The sequence below is a fragment of the Ailuropoda melanoleuca genome, chromosome 10, assembly GCF_002007445.2.
Source record: "Ailuropoda melanoleuca isolate Jingjing chromosome 10, ASM200744v2, whole genome shotgun sequence".
NCBI classification, from domain to species: Eukaryota; Metazoa; Chordata; class Mammalia; order Carnivora; family Ursidae; genus Ailuropoda; species Ailuropoda melanoleuca.
This window is the reverse complement of record NC_048227.1, coordinates 87,142,083-87,159,402: the sequence shown is the minus strand read 5'-3', so window position 1 is coordinate 87,159,402 and position 17,320 is coordinate 87,142,083.

Genomic DNA, 17,320 nt, shown 5'->3' with positions numbered 1-17,320 from the left:
CTTCTGCGTGGGTAGTGATCCCAGAGTCCTAGGATCAAGTCCAGCACTGGGCTCCATGGGGAGCTTGCTTCTCCCTCTGCCCCTTCCTCCCTCCCCCCACCTCCGGTTTGTGCTCTCTTTCTCAAATAAATAAATAAATAAAATCTTTCCAAAAAATTTTTTAAAATACTCAATTTTGTGAATTTTAAACAATTATACCCAATCACATAAACACACTACCAGGGCACCAAGCTTAAGCTTTATTCACTTCATGGTAAATTCATCTCTGAAATATGTCCTGTCATTATCTTTATTTTATAGAGTAGAAAATTGAGACTCAGAAATATTAAGAAAGTTAAACAGGATTTACACAGCCTTGCGGGAAAGGTGAGATCTAAAACCAGATGCTTCACCAGGCTGCGTGCACCCACTATTCCACCAGTACTCGGTTGTAACTCTCTTCTGTCTCGATTAGTTGTCCTTAACCTCTGCAAAAGTTGTTGATCTACTCATCAGAAAGGTGTAAAATATTATGCACAAATTTTACATGGACTCTAGTGTCTTTAAATCTCTTAAGGCTCATCCATTAAAATCTAAAGAACCCAGGGTAATCCTTGGTCCATGCAGAATCTTTCTCCTTGTTAGTATTAAAGTGGTGGTGGAAGTATGTATGAGAATATTGCAAGGTATATGCAAATATATTTTGCAAGATCCTTTTAGTTTCTCATATATACACACATATATATTACAAGATATATATGCTATATATGTAGGAACCTATGTATATGTATGTATGAAACTAAAGGGACATACATACATCTTAATTATAAAGTCTTGAGAATTTAAAGTTTCTGAGAATAATGTTTTTGTATAATCTGTTATCTGGTTTGTTTTTCAGGAATGAAAAACATTTTTCAGGAGATATTTTAGAAAAAAATTTTAATTTATACTTATTTTGTTAAACAGGTTTTTCTGTAATGACACTAATGGAATAATAATAGCATCAAATTTCATTTTTCCTCTTTTAAACAAGGAATCTTAGCAATAGCCACATGTCTGATTATATAATATTATCAATATTATTAAACTTTGGTCTCCATTTTATTTTATTAAGTTTTTATTTTATTGGTTAATTTAAAAATTTTCTTTCTGGTTGCTATTGATATTGAAAGTCAGACTTTCTCTTAATGTTGAGCCCTGAAGTTTGGAGACTCTGTCAATACTTAGAACTCTGTTCATAAATTAAGCAGGTTGAAGATTATCTGTTCAAGCTTTGTTTTGAATCTGGCTGTTGTGCTCCATTGCTGGGCTCTAATCCTAATTCACTCACTAACTATAATGATTTCTAATTTTCAAGAAGTCCTGTGAATTGCACCATTTTCTGAAATATTTTCTTCGGAGTAGATACCTGAGAATTAATATAATAGCATATATTCTATATACAGCATAATGAAGGCAAATATTTAATGTTTACTTAAATGCTTTCCAAGTCAAACAAAACTTCCTGCCTTATACACACATACATACTTTCACACACATATGAGATTTAATTCATATTAAAATAGAGTTCAAGCTTTGGCATTGGTTGGATTTTATATGTTTAGTTTATACATGCTTCCCATATTTATTTTTGAGCTATTTGTATTTATTGCTGGGCATTTGAAGACTGTTTTTATTACCAGAGAGTGAAGATGAAAGAAGTTACCCTAAATTTATCTATGAAATCAAACTACAGAAGGAAATCAAACTAATTAGGCATATTAGTCAGAACTAGAACAAAAGGCAAAACCAAATCTGTTAAAATAAACAGAATGAAACAGACCTTTGAGAAGGTAATAAGTTTCCTGATTTACATAATTCCATCTAGTAGTACCTTAATTCAAGGCAATAGTATGAAAATAATTATGTCTAGTGTGGTAATATCTGCCATAACGGAGGCAAATACCACCCCAATTGTGATTTTTCATGTAGATAAATGTCCTTTTATGTTACTCTCTTCTTTAAACCAAGTGTATTTCAAAAGAACCACAGCATGATAGGATCTTTGCAATGTTTGGGAGACCAGAGAATGCTCTCTTTTAATTGTCTTGTCTGTAAAATAGGTGAACAATATTACAAGGGTTTAACTGGGTAATGCTTGTAAAGTACAAGCATGTAAAGTTAATGATTCCTGGTATAATAATAAGTGTTCAGCAAGAGTAGCTTCTATTATTGTATTTAAAAGTTGTCTTTCTTCATGTAGTAAAGTAACACAATTTACTAAAAATTTACCATGTGCCAGATCCTGTAGTTTACAGGAATGCCTCATAAGGCAGGCATTATTCTGATTCCCATTCTATGGATGAAGAAACTGGGGGTTAATAAGCAGGCAGGTGCAATGGAAGAGGTTGTCGAACTCTCATCTATCTGACTTCAAATTCATGTATTCTATCTATGGTCAATACTGCTAAGAATCTGAAATTCAGTTAATTTATTGGAAAACAGAATGGAAAATAGAAATAAACATGAGAACATTTTCTTCCCTAGAATATGGAAGTTACCCAGTGATGGAGGACAAAAACAAATGGGTCTTTGAGTTTACGTTTATCATTCTAGAGTAAGAATAATAGTTTAAATTCTGGGTCACCCATATGAATACTTTTTTTTAATTTAGTTTAATTTAATTTTATTTTTTAAGAGAAAGAGAGCTCAGGGAGGAGGGACAGAGGGAGAAGGAGAGAGAGAGGGTCTTAGCAGCACAGAGCCTGATTCACAACCCTGAGATCATGACCCGAGCTGAAATCAAGAGTTGGTGCTTACCTGATTGAGTCACGCAGGCACCCCCAAATGAATATTTTTATAAAAATAATGTCATATAAAAAATATGGGTCCATAATTTTTTCCCCAATTTCTTTCTCTATTTTGTGCGTGCTATATAAAAAAGAAGAGAAATAATAAAAATTAATGGAACTTTTTTGATACCAAAACACATATTTTATTTGACTATTTGCCTCTTAGAACATGTCTTAAATGTTTATACAATTGTATAGAGCTGTAAAACAGTTAATGGATTTTGAACAAGTATAATTTTTCCATTTACTAATATTTTATTACTGGCTTCATTGCACACACAGGAGATATTTCCACTAAATTTCTGAGAAATGAAATGTTTCAGCCATTAAGCTTCTCTTAAAATAGAATAAGCATGTGTATTTCAACTTAAGATAAATTAATGTTTGTGCACGTTTTCCTTAGACTTTTTCAAAGCAAGGGGCATGGTGTAAGTAAATATGGTCAGCTTTAGTGCAAAAAACCATTTTTTTGATTAAGATTATAAAAGAATAACAAGAGTGCTAAAGAAAGTCTTGTTATAAGTGGATCATTAATGATTATTGGAGGAAGCATTACTTGCTATGGTTACAGCATTTTGCACCATTTCATTTTCTAAACTATTTTACCAAGCTATTCCAAGAGCTCTAGTTTTTCCATATGTTGTGTCTTACCAAAATTTCAAACAGGAAATTTTCTCATATACAGAGCCAAGTCTTAATCTGCAGTGGGTAATTTGTGTTTGAAGTAGTGACAGCAAAATTTAACCAAGATTTTATTTCTGGGAACTAATTCTCCTCTTGGGCAATAAACAGATAATAGTCAGCCTTTATTCCTCTGAGTAGAAGAATAATATAGATTGAACCCACTTAGGGACCTAAAAACTATTTTACAAAATATTTAATGGTGCTTAGAATATTTGAAATGAGAAACCTGTAATCGCTCGAGGTATTTTGGCAATAGTACATAATCAAATCTGAAAATCAAGTACTAGAATGTTCAAACTGTTGTCTTCATATGCTGCAAACATTTAATTGGAAGCATGAGTGTGCTTAGAACTTTTAATTTTCTGCTGAATGTTAGAAATGTATGTATTCACTTTGAGTGTGTAATTCTTTGCTGCATTCTTCAAATCAAAGTGTAAGTCCTCACCAGTATGACCCATCTTTTATCATTTTGCACATTTATTTATGTGCTTGTATAAAAGAGAGTATGTAAACACGTTCCAAGAGAATGCAGAAGTAGGAGGGAAAAAACCTCACAAATCATTTTAAGATAACCCTGTTGTCTCCGTTAGACTTACTCATTCACCTAAGTTTGTGGTTTTCAATGGGTAAAGCTTCTTCTTCCATGGAACAGCAAGAAGAGTTTGGTTAAACAACTGTGTGGTATCTTGCAGATACATAATAAAGTTCAATAGGAAATTAAGTTTAGTGTGCACTTCTATATTTTAAAAACATAAATTTATCCAAATAGCAAATTACCAAGAACAGTGTTATTTCTCTGTAAGTGTTTAATCAAATAAATCTCCTGGACTCAACAAGGACCATGTAATAGTGCATGTTGGATTTCAGGTGTGCTTGATCTGCACTAGTTTTGTATTTCAGCCTGAGCTATAATAAGCTGTCTAGAGTATTTATAAATTAGAACCATTTCCCCTCTCCAGGTAGTTTGCCAAGGAGCATATCAATGAAAGCTATCACTGTTTAAATAAAATGATTTGGCATATCTCACTGCACAGGGCAGGAGGATACATTTTCTTTAGGAGAATTTATTAGTGAATGAAATCAAGAAATAGGAAATAAAGATAAATGTTTGAACACTGTTAATGCTTTTCAGTTCTTCATTTTATATTGATCTCAGTTTTGGAATACCATATTGGCTTATTTTTAATTAATAAAATAGTACTTAATTAGGTTGGAAGTTACAAATATGAGGACATAAAAAATCACAAAGTTCTAGGGTCAAATTCTGCAGTTTTCCTAGAACACTATTTTGGTGTTAAGCTTGACACAAGGCTTGATTCCCATGACCCTAAAACCATGACCTAAGCTGAAACCAAGAGTCAGATGCTTAATAGACTGGCACCCCATAAATTGCGTTCTTATATATAACTTCTTGTGAAAAGGCAGAAAAAAACATTTTTTGTTTGTTTTCATTTTTATTTTAGCTAAAAATGTTCATAGAGTAAGACAAAAATCAGAAATATAAATAATGGTGCTTACTCTACTGGGTATTTTTCTTTATCAGGGAAGCATAGAATGTTTTATATGATAGCTTTTATGTATTTCAAAGAACACTCTCTTGTATCAATATGGACTATAAGCCATCTTTAATGCATTCTTTATGAAGGCTCCAGAAGACTTTAAAAACTGCCCTTTATAGTTGTGGTCAATAAATATTTCATAAAATGCCCACACTCGTGAAACAAATCAAGAGGACATTGTTTATTGCTCTAACTTGCAGTGAAGTCTTTGAAGAGGATCCTAAGACCTAAGTAGAATCAGCCAATTAAACTAGAGATTGGGTGGGTACGGGTTTGATTTGGAAGTGGCTGTCTGAAGTTGGTGCATTAAGCATAGCCTGATGGAAGGGGACTCATCATCAGTCGTTACTAAAACAGAAGAGTAAATTCTTTTTTGATAGAGTGGGTATGTTTAGGATCAAATACAGAGTCATTTAAAATCACAAAATTATGCTCAATTATGCTATAGTATCTTAGGCTGAGTAATTCAACTCTTTGGGAGTAAGGAAAAGAAGACTTCCATTAAGGATGAGAAAATAAAAGAGAAGAAAAGGGAAGACATTATTTAATCATTCTGAGGCTAATTTTCCCAAGAGCAAGGGACATGGCTGCTGGGCAGGCCTTGAAGAGGGCAGTGGCCGTGGGCCAGATCTGCAAATTTCACTGTCTGGCTGTACATCTGCTCTGGACATTTCAAAGTCATCCCAAAGCTGTTGTGCCTGAAGCTAACTTTTTACTCCCAAACTTGATCCTTCTCTTTTCAAACTTAATCTTTCTTTCTTCCATATTTTGGTAAATGTCATGCCTTTCACCCTTTACCGAAAGGAAATAAACCCAGGACTGTCCTTCTTAATTCTTCTTTCCCCACTTCTCCACGCCCAATCCATCAGCAACTCCTGCTGATTGTACTTCCAAAGTATATCTGGAGTCTTTCACTCTCTCTCCTCCTCAACTGTTAGCACATACTCTAAACAACCTTCTTTTTTTTTTTTTTTTTTGGCCTAGGTAAGCTCTTAACTGACATCCCTGTTTACCCTAGTCCCCAATTAAACCCATTCTCCACATTGCAAACAGAATTCATGGCACACTTAGAGCATGTCACACCTTGGCTTTCCAATACACTTAGAATAAGATCAAAATTACTTGCTTGGGCTGCATAATCTGGCTCCTTTAAATTCATTTCCTACTTAGCTCACTGAACTACAGCCTTACTGGCCCTCATTTGTGTTCCTGCAGCACACAGACACTTCCCAGTTCAATGCTTTTGCACTTGTCCCTTGTGTCTAGAACTCTCTTTTCTGAGATATTCACATGGCTGAGAGGCTATCTGTGGTCAAAAATTTATAGTAGCCACTCTCAAATCATTCTATCACACTTCCTTGTCCTTATTTATTTTCCTATAGCACTCATCTTGCTTCTTTTCTTTGCTCGCTTGTATGGTCTTTCTCCTTCATCTCAAATAAAAGTCCTGTAAAAGCAGCCACTTATCTGTGTTGATGTATACTATATCCCCAAGGCTTAAAACTGTTCTTGGAATGTAGTTTAATGTAGTTGGTGCTCACCAACGAACTGTAGACTGAATAAATGAAGGGTTGAATGGTGCTGGGTTACAAGATAAAGGGGGTACTTGGAAATAAAGAATGGAAGCATTTTGTGCAATGTCTCAAGGAATCCTCCTGCACCCCATCTTCTTACTGAACTAAATGGAAACACTTCCTTTGAACAAGATTTAGAAGATAATTGATCCAACTATATGAAGTATTAGGTTCATCATTATCTTTTACTTTGCCTATATCCTCTACACTACAATACAACAATAAACATGGATTTCCCCATGTCAGGTACTGATAGAACTTTATAGCTTTGTATCTTTGGTGTCACAACGCTTGGCGTTTCTTACAAAATATCATTTGGATTATATTTTTCAGGGAAAATGCCGAGGGCATAAAGCAAAACTGGAAATTTTTCCTGAAAGCCACATGGGGTGCTCATACCTTTAGAATTGCTTTAATCTTAAATGCTCTGTGGTTTGAAGCGAGAAGAAAGCTCATAGTTGGTCATCAGGAAACACCTCTTTGTGTACCCCTAAGAATCCTTCTTGCAGGTAAAAGCAGCCACTTTGTGATGTGGGACCATAACTCTATTATAGTTGGATAGTAATCCACTGACTTCCATTATATCTTCATGAAAATTTCTTCCCTTTTTAGGAACTTATAACTAAAAACTGACTGCATTCTATTTTGTTTGATTGTTCCACTAAGTGAGAAATATTTTTAAAAAGAGTCACTGTGTAATGTAATCTTTGATTGTATTCTCAATGCTATACATAGTACAGATAAATTAGTTTTTTAAGATAATGTATAAAAATTATGAATGCCTGTCAAATATTTTCCAATTTAAATACTTATGGTTGGATATAGTCAATTGATTAGAATACAAAGGCCAGAGACTTTGGGTCAGCTGTGGGCATTAGCTATTGTGAGTGTCTGCTTTTCTGATCTAGTTCTTGAATTGAAAACTCTGAACTTCCGAATGCTGTAAATTCCATGGTTTGTATGATTTAACAAACTTCCACCTATCCACATTCAGTTCTTTTATCCATTGGGATGCATGTTGCCTAAAAAGGCTAGGTATAATTGAGTAACAGCACTGAGAAAGGCTAGAATTGTATTCTTTTTTTTTTTTTCTCCCGCTGGGTGCCAGATGCTTTGTAGATTGAGAGAGACTATTTCATTAACTTTCGGAAAATATCTTTGAAGATTAACATGGATGTTCTTTTTTCTTTTTTATCTTCTTATGCTTAGTAATAAAAACAAAAATAAAGTTGCCCAGAATCAGACATTAGTAAAACACTAATAAGGGGGAAATAATCAACCTTGGGGTAAATGTGAAGTCTAACACCTCAGGATAACTCAGGACTGTCCTTTGCTGGTCTAATGTAGATTCTAATCCTATTTTTATCTCTAAATTTTGCATGGTAAAGTGGCATTTAAACTGTAGAGTTGATGAGCAAGTTTGAATATAGTGGTTTCTTATAGATTCATTGTATTAGTTCATAAACAACCATAGATCTCTAGAATCCTAATCTGTGTCAAAGCTTTATCTGGGTGTAAGATGACATCTAAACTACTTGTGAGAGAATTGTGGTATCTTATCTTTAACGTCTCCATGAGAAACAACTGCACAGCTTTCTTGGTAATGTACAGCTTCAATGTCAGAATATTTTTCTTGCTAGTTTTCCCTTCCTTTCTTTTTTCTTTTGGTTTTGGTTTTTGTTCAACTTAGAGATGAAAAAACGTTTTTTGATAACCTCAAGGTTAAGCTTCCCCAGATGTTTTTGCACTTGATTGTGACAACTACTCAGCAGACTCAAATAGTAAGAAAGGCATGGATAAGCAATACGGTTTAAGCCTATGAAACTCCTGTAAATCGGTTAGTACTCTGCACAGTGGTCTATTATGACTACTTATATTTGCTGATGTTGATTTTAATCTCACAGTCCCCAAATGATTGGAGCCCCGACCAGATACAAAATCACTGGTCTCCAGGCTTTTGAAATTTCTCTCTGCCTGAGATCAAGGTCTTACAGTAAGCCTCTCTACCTGAACTCGCGTGGAGAAAGCCTTCAGCTATATGGATTTGAGTACTTTTCTTTTCTTTTTTTCTTTTTTGTCGGGGGATTATAGCAATAGTCCTTAGATTTGTGTTTTCTACATGAAATAGCATAAAAATTTCATTTCAATAAATATTTATGTAGCAACAAGTATGTAATGTGTGCTCTATTAGGTCCTGGGTATGCAATATAAATAAAACAGACATTATCAGAGACATCTTAATTGTCAGCAACAGATAGTGGTTAACTCAAGTGGCAGGGAAATCTTGGGGAAGGATATTAAGAATTCCCCAAAATTAATGGAAAGTGGAAAACTAGGCAGGAACACATAATTTATACTGAATAGTCAGTGTCAGTCCTTGTGGGCCTTATAGAGAAGTGTGGGAGAACTACAATAATTGAGAAAACAAAAAATATCAATGTATCATTATAATGTGAGGCTTGTGCTCTTAAAGAAATAGAGGGCTGAGATAGAGAATAACAATATCTGGGTGAGAATAGGAAAAAACCCTGATGTTTAAGCTGAGAAAAGGGATGAAAAGAAGCCTCCCAAAATGATTGCTTTAAAAATTATTTTATCATTAATATTGTTTTATTGCATCATTCTACCTGAAGGAGATCTGACTGATACCTAGAGGCTAGGGGTGGGTCTGGTGGGCAGTGGTAATTAGGGAAGGGTTCCAGGTAGAGGAAATAATGCTTATAAAGTTGTCATGGCAGAAAGAAAACCAGGATTAGAGAGCCTGGTTGTCCCAGTCCGTTGAGTTGCTGACTCTTGGCTTTGGCTCATTGCATGATCTCGGGGTCCTGAGATTGAGCCACATGGAGAGTCTGTTAAGATTCTCTCTGTCTCCTTCTGCCCCTCCTCCCACTTGCATGTGCTCTCTTTCTAATAAGATAAATAAAATCTTAAAAAAGAAAGAAAGAAGAAAGGAAGGAAGCCAGGTTATTTGTTGGGCCTAAAGGAGACCAGTGTGGCTGACGCTGTCAGGGAGAGAGAGGGTAAACCAAGATGAGGTTTGGGAGTTAGGCAGTGATCCTGACTGCAGGCTTTGGAATCTATTTGAGGGGAAATTGGAAGTTTGAAGGAGTTTTAACCAAGCCAGTGTATATTTACTATTTCTATTTATTAAAGATGATTTTGGCTGCTGTGCAGAAGACAGATCAGAGAGAAGCTGGAAGATGAACGATGTTACCCATGACAGTGACTGGTGCTGTCACTGATGTCTTGCATCAACATGGTGGCAATGTAGATTGGAAAGAAGTGGTCAAATTCAAGATACAGATGAGAATATACATGCAAGGAATTGTTGACGGATTATATACTAATTTTAGTAGAGTGACCTTCAGTTCTTGAATGGAGAACTTTCACTTATGTGCATGATATATCTGCATTATTCTAGGCTTTTTTGACTGCAAATGACCAAAATCTAATTAAAATTAGATTAAGGGAAAAAAAGAATGTATTTGCCAGTATGATCGGGAAATCAAACGGTGTACTAGGGCTTTAGGCAAAACTGTGCCCAAGCCCATAGATTACTTTTGAAAGTTGTATCAACCTCTTTGTTTCTGTCTTTTTAAAAAATATGTTATTCACCCTTCTTCAAGCTTCAGGGCACATGATCTCAGGCAGCACCAAGTTAAAAACATCGGAGGAATTAGAAAAATTTCCTCATTCACATTCTGCATTTTCCGTCTCTGAGAAGGATTCTGATAAAGCCTTCTTGGGTGTCCTACGCATCAGCGATGAAGCATTATGTCTAGGGTCTGACGCATATGCTTACTTCTTAGGGAGCAGCAGCTATCACCCTCTGGAGGTGCGAGGGAAAGCTTACTTTGTGGACCAAAACAAACAAACAAAGCCATGGCGATCCACCGCAACTATATAGAAAGACAAAAAACAGTACCTGACATTCAGGAGCTGGCCTGGACTCAAGCAAGACCCTTAGTGTTCTTCTGTTGAATAGAAACAATTTTGCAGAACATAAACATCCCATAAGGCAATGTTGTGACCATGATGGATCAAGAAAAAATAATACCACCATGTAGTCATGTCTGAACACAGATAAAATATGTGCATTGTCCAAGCCACACAAATTGCCCCAAAGCTATCTTGGCTAATTATGAGTAGTTACAGCATCTTTACCATTTACAGTGTTAGCCTGGGTTGTTTATGACAACATCAAATCATAGAATTACCCTTGCTTCCTGAGAGCATCCAATCCAGAGTTTCTTAGATCCTTTCCCCACACCACTTAACACAAACCCAAATCCTGTAACAAGTCGTTCCTAATACTTCCCTTACTGAGATACCCCATGGGTCCTTACGATATACATTTATCCTCACAGCAACAAGCAAAAACTCAACTCATTCAACTACAGCTTTATTCCTGGTGGTCTTTAGCTGGAGGGCATTGGCATCAGTATTTTTATCATTAATAAATACAAAACAAGCAACAATAACAATAACAACCAAAACTTTATTTAAGTTTAAGAGAAATAACCAAGTAACAACCAGTAAATTTCATTCAGCCCTGCTTGGAATTCTTTCTTTCCTCATCTTTTCATTTTGGGGAATATTGCAAAAGCCAGCAATAACAAGGAGCCTAGAGACAGGTAATCACCGTGCGATTGCTATTGTGGTGATGCACTTGATCTTGTATGAGATGTCACTCCTCATGTTCTACATACATTAACTGGCTCCACTGTGACATAAAGCCTGTCCCAATTCTTTGATGAATGAGGAAGCTATGGTGCTTCACTTTAGCTATCAATCTGATAACACAATACCATCAGGCTTTCTGTGGCTTTCTCTAATTTTAATCATTCATGTTTTTTCCCAGATTTTTCTCTAGGACTGTACCAGTCAAACACTGGCCATAACCATGATAAAGAAATCAACTTTGTTTATGTCTATTTCATGGCCATTAAAACAGGTTGAATCTTCAGGCAAGGTAGGTATTTTTTGCCACTTGGAAAGGAGATGGACAGTTTCAGGATGATCTTTGTTGAAATTGTTGCTTCTTCTGTGTTCTTTGAGCAGCCAGCTCTGACTGAATTGTACATAGATTGCATGATTTGTCTGAATGTCTATCTCTTTCTTAGAGGGAATATTCATTTATTTAACTGTAAGTTCTTAATAACTAGCTAGCATTATTCCTGATATAAAGTGGGTACTTAATAAATGTTGAATAAATGAAAGGATAGCATTATAAACAAACTTCACTGTTTTCCCATTGCGCCTAAAACAAAGCCCCAACTCTATCCATGAACTGCACGGCTTGATAGAACGAGCTCTCCAAGTGGACCTCATACTCTACTAAACTCTCCACCTGGACTTTTAAAAGTGCACCAACCCATTAATATCCAGGACTTTGCTCTTGTAGTTTCTTCAGCTGAAATGACCATCATAAGCCAGTTTTTTCTTACACTTCAAGTTTCAGCTTAATTGTTTTTCTCTCATGGCAGTCTTTTCTGTTACCCTAGGTAAAATCACCTCTCACATTTATACCACCATATTTATTTCCTTTATAGAACTGTACCAATTTCTAGGCTCTATTTATTTATTATCTTGTGTAGAGTCTGTTTGCCTACCCGACTGTGAGTTCCCTGAAGGCAGGTGTCTTGTTGGCATAACTACATCCGCAGTGCCTGTCGTGGGGGTTAGGGTTTAGTAGGTCCTCCACAGTGCTTATTGACATTATGAATAAAAGAGCGAATGAGAATTGATTTTGTACCCGACTAAAGGATTCATCTTCTTCCAGGTGGAGCTAACAGTAAGCACTAATAATTATACTATTTTGAGAGCATTAAAGCAAGGGCTTGAAGACAGTTACAAGGTAGTAAGTAAGATCTAGGATGAGGTAATGTCAGGTGGAAGGAATAATGTACAATAAGCAAGCCTTGGAAGCAGTAAGTGGTCTATTTTAGCCACAGCATAAACTCCCCAGATGGCATGGTAGAAGCGAGTTAGGAAGGTAAGCTGCTGTCAGACTGTGCACATTTGTAAAACATGCCACGACTGGATTCTGTGTTGCAAGTTAAAGGCAATTGTTGACTTTGAGCAAAGGGAAGATTTAACCAGAGTTGTTTTTTCAGGTGACTAACAGGAAAGTAGCATGGAGGACGATTTGTAGAGGGAAGTTGTGAGGGAAAGGTGGAGATTATTGCCTGGAATAGTGCAGAAAAACACTTGTGAAGACCTGAACTAGGGTACTGGAAGTGGGAATACAAAGGAGATGGCGAGTGCAAAAGATAAAGATAAATCGAGGACACAGAACATTCAATAGGATAAATAGAGTTGCACTAGGCACCTACTCTTTACTTTTGTGATTGCCTGTATATACAACTTCTGACTAGTACAATTAGTTCTTTTATTGAAACAAAGTGTGAAATGGAAAATTACTTGATCTGGAAAGAGTGCAAGGACATTCTGAGACTGAAATTCCAGAGAAAGAAACTCAATGTTTACACAATGCAGAGAAATTCAGTAGCATCAACAATTACAGGGAAATGTCCATAGTCACACAGGGTAAACTGACCAGATACAATTAACAATGGTTCAGAGGTGGGGATTCATGCTGGGATGGAATATCACATTGATCATGGAGCCAAAACCAACGGCTAATTATAATATTTTGATTCTTCTCATAGAGGCATGATCTAGGGGTAAATGCTTTAAAGTCTCATTTTGGTCTTTTTGAGCCAGTTTTGCTTGAGGCAAGTGGTAGTAATATTGTTCAAATGGAATCAGTAATATTTTACTACTACGATTGCTTATTATAACGTTCCATAGTTATCTCAATTAATCTATTATTGATGAGCAGCTTCTAACTCATATTTGGGACAGCCTACATATAGTCTTTAATTCATAAATTAAAGGTTTTGTGGAAGAATTTTTACTTTGTGAGTCTGAAACTCCCAATTGCATTGGACTTAATCATGGAGGAATATTCTCTTTTAGGAATGGTAATATCTTATCAATATTAGAGTAAGTGAATCATTTATCCAAGTAATTATTTATTGTGCCTAATATTATAAAGAACAGATATTGCTGCAATAAACTATTCTGATAGAATAACATCTGCCATATTCATTTAAAGTTTAATTTACTGTTATGTCTGTAATAATAAAAAGATGGTGTTGAAATATAGACACGTTCTAATTAGATTACTCTTTTCCCTCTTTAATCTTTGATTTGGCTGGCATCTTTTAACATTTTGGACCTGTTATTATTTGCTACCCACAGCCAGTATTTAGTTTAAATGGCTTTATCGGCTATGCATACATTTTAATCAGCTCTTGTTCCATGTTGGAGTATAGTTCAATTCTATTAAATAATTCACTCTGCCATTAATGGTGCTGCCTGTTAAATATGGTGTTTTGGAGAAAATCCATATTACTGAACATTCACTGGTGACATGAATTATCTCCCAAAGATGGTGTTGTGATTCAATGCCATAAGTTATTTGGACAGCTCTTACGGTTACTCCGTTTCACTCAGTAACACCTCATAACTCACTGCTGTCAGCTGAAGAGGGTGGGAGGAAGTCCCCTGGTCCTATATGCTCTCTTCCATTAGTCCTCCTTCCATTCCTTCATGGAGAGAGAAGCTCTGTCAAAATAATCACTGGTAGAATTTCCCTCTGAACCTCATGGCTTATGCTGTGAATTGTTTTTAATCTATAACAATTAAATAACCTCTTAAAAGAAATGGAAAGATTTTGATTCGTTCAGTTCCCTGTGTATTTATCTTCCAACTTTCTGAGACAAATATGTGCATTAAGACATCCTCACTTTTTCATGTTCCCTTTGGGACAAAAAGGTTTATTTGCAACTTAATGAGGTCACCCAAGAACTGTCTGAACTGTGCCACGTCATTATGCTTGTTAGCAGTAACAGAAGGAAATATGAGGGGGGAAAATCTTAAGGTTAGGAGGCAGAATTGATACAATTATCTGTCATTTCAGATGAATGCCAGAAGATGGCAGTCCTATTTGTTCAGAACTTTATGAATTTTGCAAGACCCATGAGTCCTCTTTGGTTTCAACATGAGCATAGCTCATGAAGAAAGCCAGAAATTAGTTTTTGTTACTATAGAAACCAAATGGAATGACTTAACTTTTTTTTTTTTTTTTAAAGAAACAGTCTAAAAGTCAGGTAAAAACAGAGTACTAAGGGAAAAAAAATCTAGGAAAAACAAAACACTTAATTTTTTCCCCTTAAGGCGGCATTGTGAAAACGCTGGGCCCTTGAAAGTTCTTTTGGATAATTTTTTCTTTTCTTTCCTTTTTTTTCTCTTCTCTTTTTTCTTTTTCTTTCTCTCACTCTTTCTTTCTTCTTTTAACAGAAATATATTCAAGTTGACTTTGAAATTGTGTATTGCTTTAAAACAAATTAACTTAATTTATATTGTTATAAGTGCAATAAGTATACAAGGAGGAACCTGAAGTGATTTGTTTCAGTACAAGAAATAGACTGGGTTTTTTCATGCTTTTTAGTTGGGTATAAGGGAATTCAGTACAGAAATAGTCCAAAACTACTTTGAAAACAAAATTCTCCTGTTTCTGCCTCCTCCTCAAGACGTTATTAATTCAGATAATTTGCAATTGCTTTTGTTGAATTTATTTATTATAAGATCTACAAGGTACAGTGATTGTTTTCTACTACTCCAATGGCACATTTAAGATTAGGACACTCAATGTGTCTCCTTGTGTTTAGGACTTGATGAAGCCTATGTTTTATTACATTCTAATTTTACATGGGATCTGCTAACTAGTGAGCATAAGCAATACATATAAAAACTGCATTTTAAGGAAGCACTTTCTTCTCTATGCTTTTTACTCTATGGAGTAAACAATCGCATGGCCGTGGATGGGGATAACTCACAGGGAAGAGGTACTCTGGAAGATAATTAAAAGGGGCTGGTACAAAGAACTGAATAACTATTATTTCCTCCTCAATTCTCAGCCTCTAAAACCCTCCTTTAGCCTCACCTGGGGTGTCTAACTCTGCTGAATCTCTTAGACTCTACTGTCTACCAGGATCCAAGGCCTGGGTTTATCCCAGCTTTGTATGGTTAAGCATTTTCACCCCATACTGGTGGTATGCCTCTGACCTTGGACACCAGTCTGGATAACTGGGTTTTTCATCTCCTTGAACTCTACCCTCATCAAACGTCCCTCTTCTATTACCTGGACTCTTGCCTCATACCCTAACCCTTGTTTAAGTGAGCTACTATTCCTATTCCTTAATATTACGTCACTGCTTTATTCCAGCTACTATTCTGCGGAGATAAGAACCCTGGCGTCAAACCACAGCTAGGTCACCACTGCTGAGGGCATGCTGTCCAGTGGTTGACTCCCACTGTACCCACTGGGACTCTGCCTGTTCTTGCAGGACTACCCCTTCCACCTCTGTCTTCCCACATTTCTTGAGATCCATTCCCCTAATGTCTTGGTCACCCATGGCCTTACCTAAACTGTGATCTGGTGTCACAAATAGACGTTTGCCTGTGTTTTGCTTGTGTGATGAAAACTTAACAACTGTATTTGCAACTTAATATGCTCCCAAATGGTACGCACAACTCCAAAGATACACTCTTGGTTCTGGAGTTTGGCTTTGTATTTATATGGTAGAAATGCTACATAATAGGTGTCGCTGCACACCTCTTCCCTATCGTGACTTCACATTGGGAGCTTGAAATCAGCCATCGTGGGAATATTTACCCTATGTAAATTTGCAAGCCCTAAAAATCAGGCTTCCCCTCCCTCCTCCCCTGCTCTGGACAGCAAGTGTTTAACAATTATCATGACATCACTATCCTTCAACCTTTAATTGTCCAACACTCTCGTCTCCCTAAAAGTGCTTCCTCAGCCAATGTTATTATAGGAAATGTTGCAACCCTGCACCTTCGTGTTCAAGCCAGAACCTTGAGAACAATCTTTGACCTCTACCTGTGAGGTGCTCTTAATTCTTGACTAGTGATGTTCAGGTAAGTACAGAACCTTCACTTGGGCTGCAGCAACAGCTTCTTCGTGGCCTCCACACTGCCTCTTCTCTGATCCATTTTCTACTGTACAGTAAGGGTGAATTTTCTAAAGCGCAGTCTCTTCCCCCGTTGGAACCCATCAGAGGTTTCCTTAAAAAGGAGGCTCTCAAAGTGTGATCTGGGGATCAACAGAATCAGCAATTCCCAGAAATTTCCAAAAAATGCAAATCCGCAGGCCTCTCCCTTAGACCTATTGCATCAGAAACTCTGGGGGTGGGGCCCAGGTGAGGTCTGTTTTAACAAGCCCTCCACATGATTCCCATGCACACCTAAGTTTGAGAACCACTGACTCAGGGTGAACCTCAAACTCCTGTAATGTTTACAGGGTCTCCAAAAATCCTCTGTGGTTTACCTCTCTCCTAAGCTTCCTTTTCTTGCTCTCCAACTTGAATTCGTTGCTTCTGCAATATAAAAGTGCATTCAGTTTGTTTATACAGGGTTGTTCGCTTTCACCAAGTCCTCTTCTGTAACTGGCCCTTTGCATATGGCAATAGTTTCTTTCCTTCTTTCGCCCTCTGCCTTCTCTTGCCGGGACATTGTTCCTTCCATCTTCAGTGTTCCCCATTTCTTTATCAGAGGAATACTTAACCTTTTTTTTTGAGAGAGAGAGAAAGTGCACACAAGA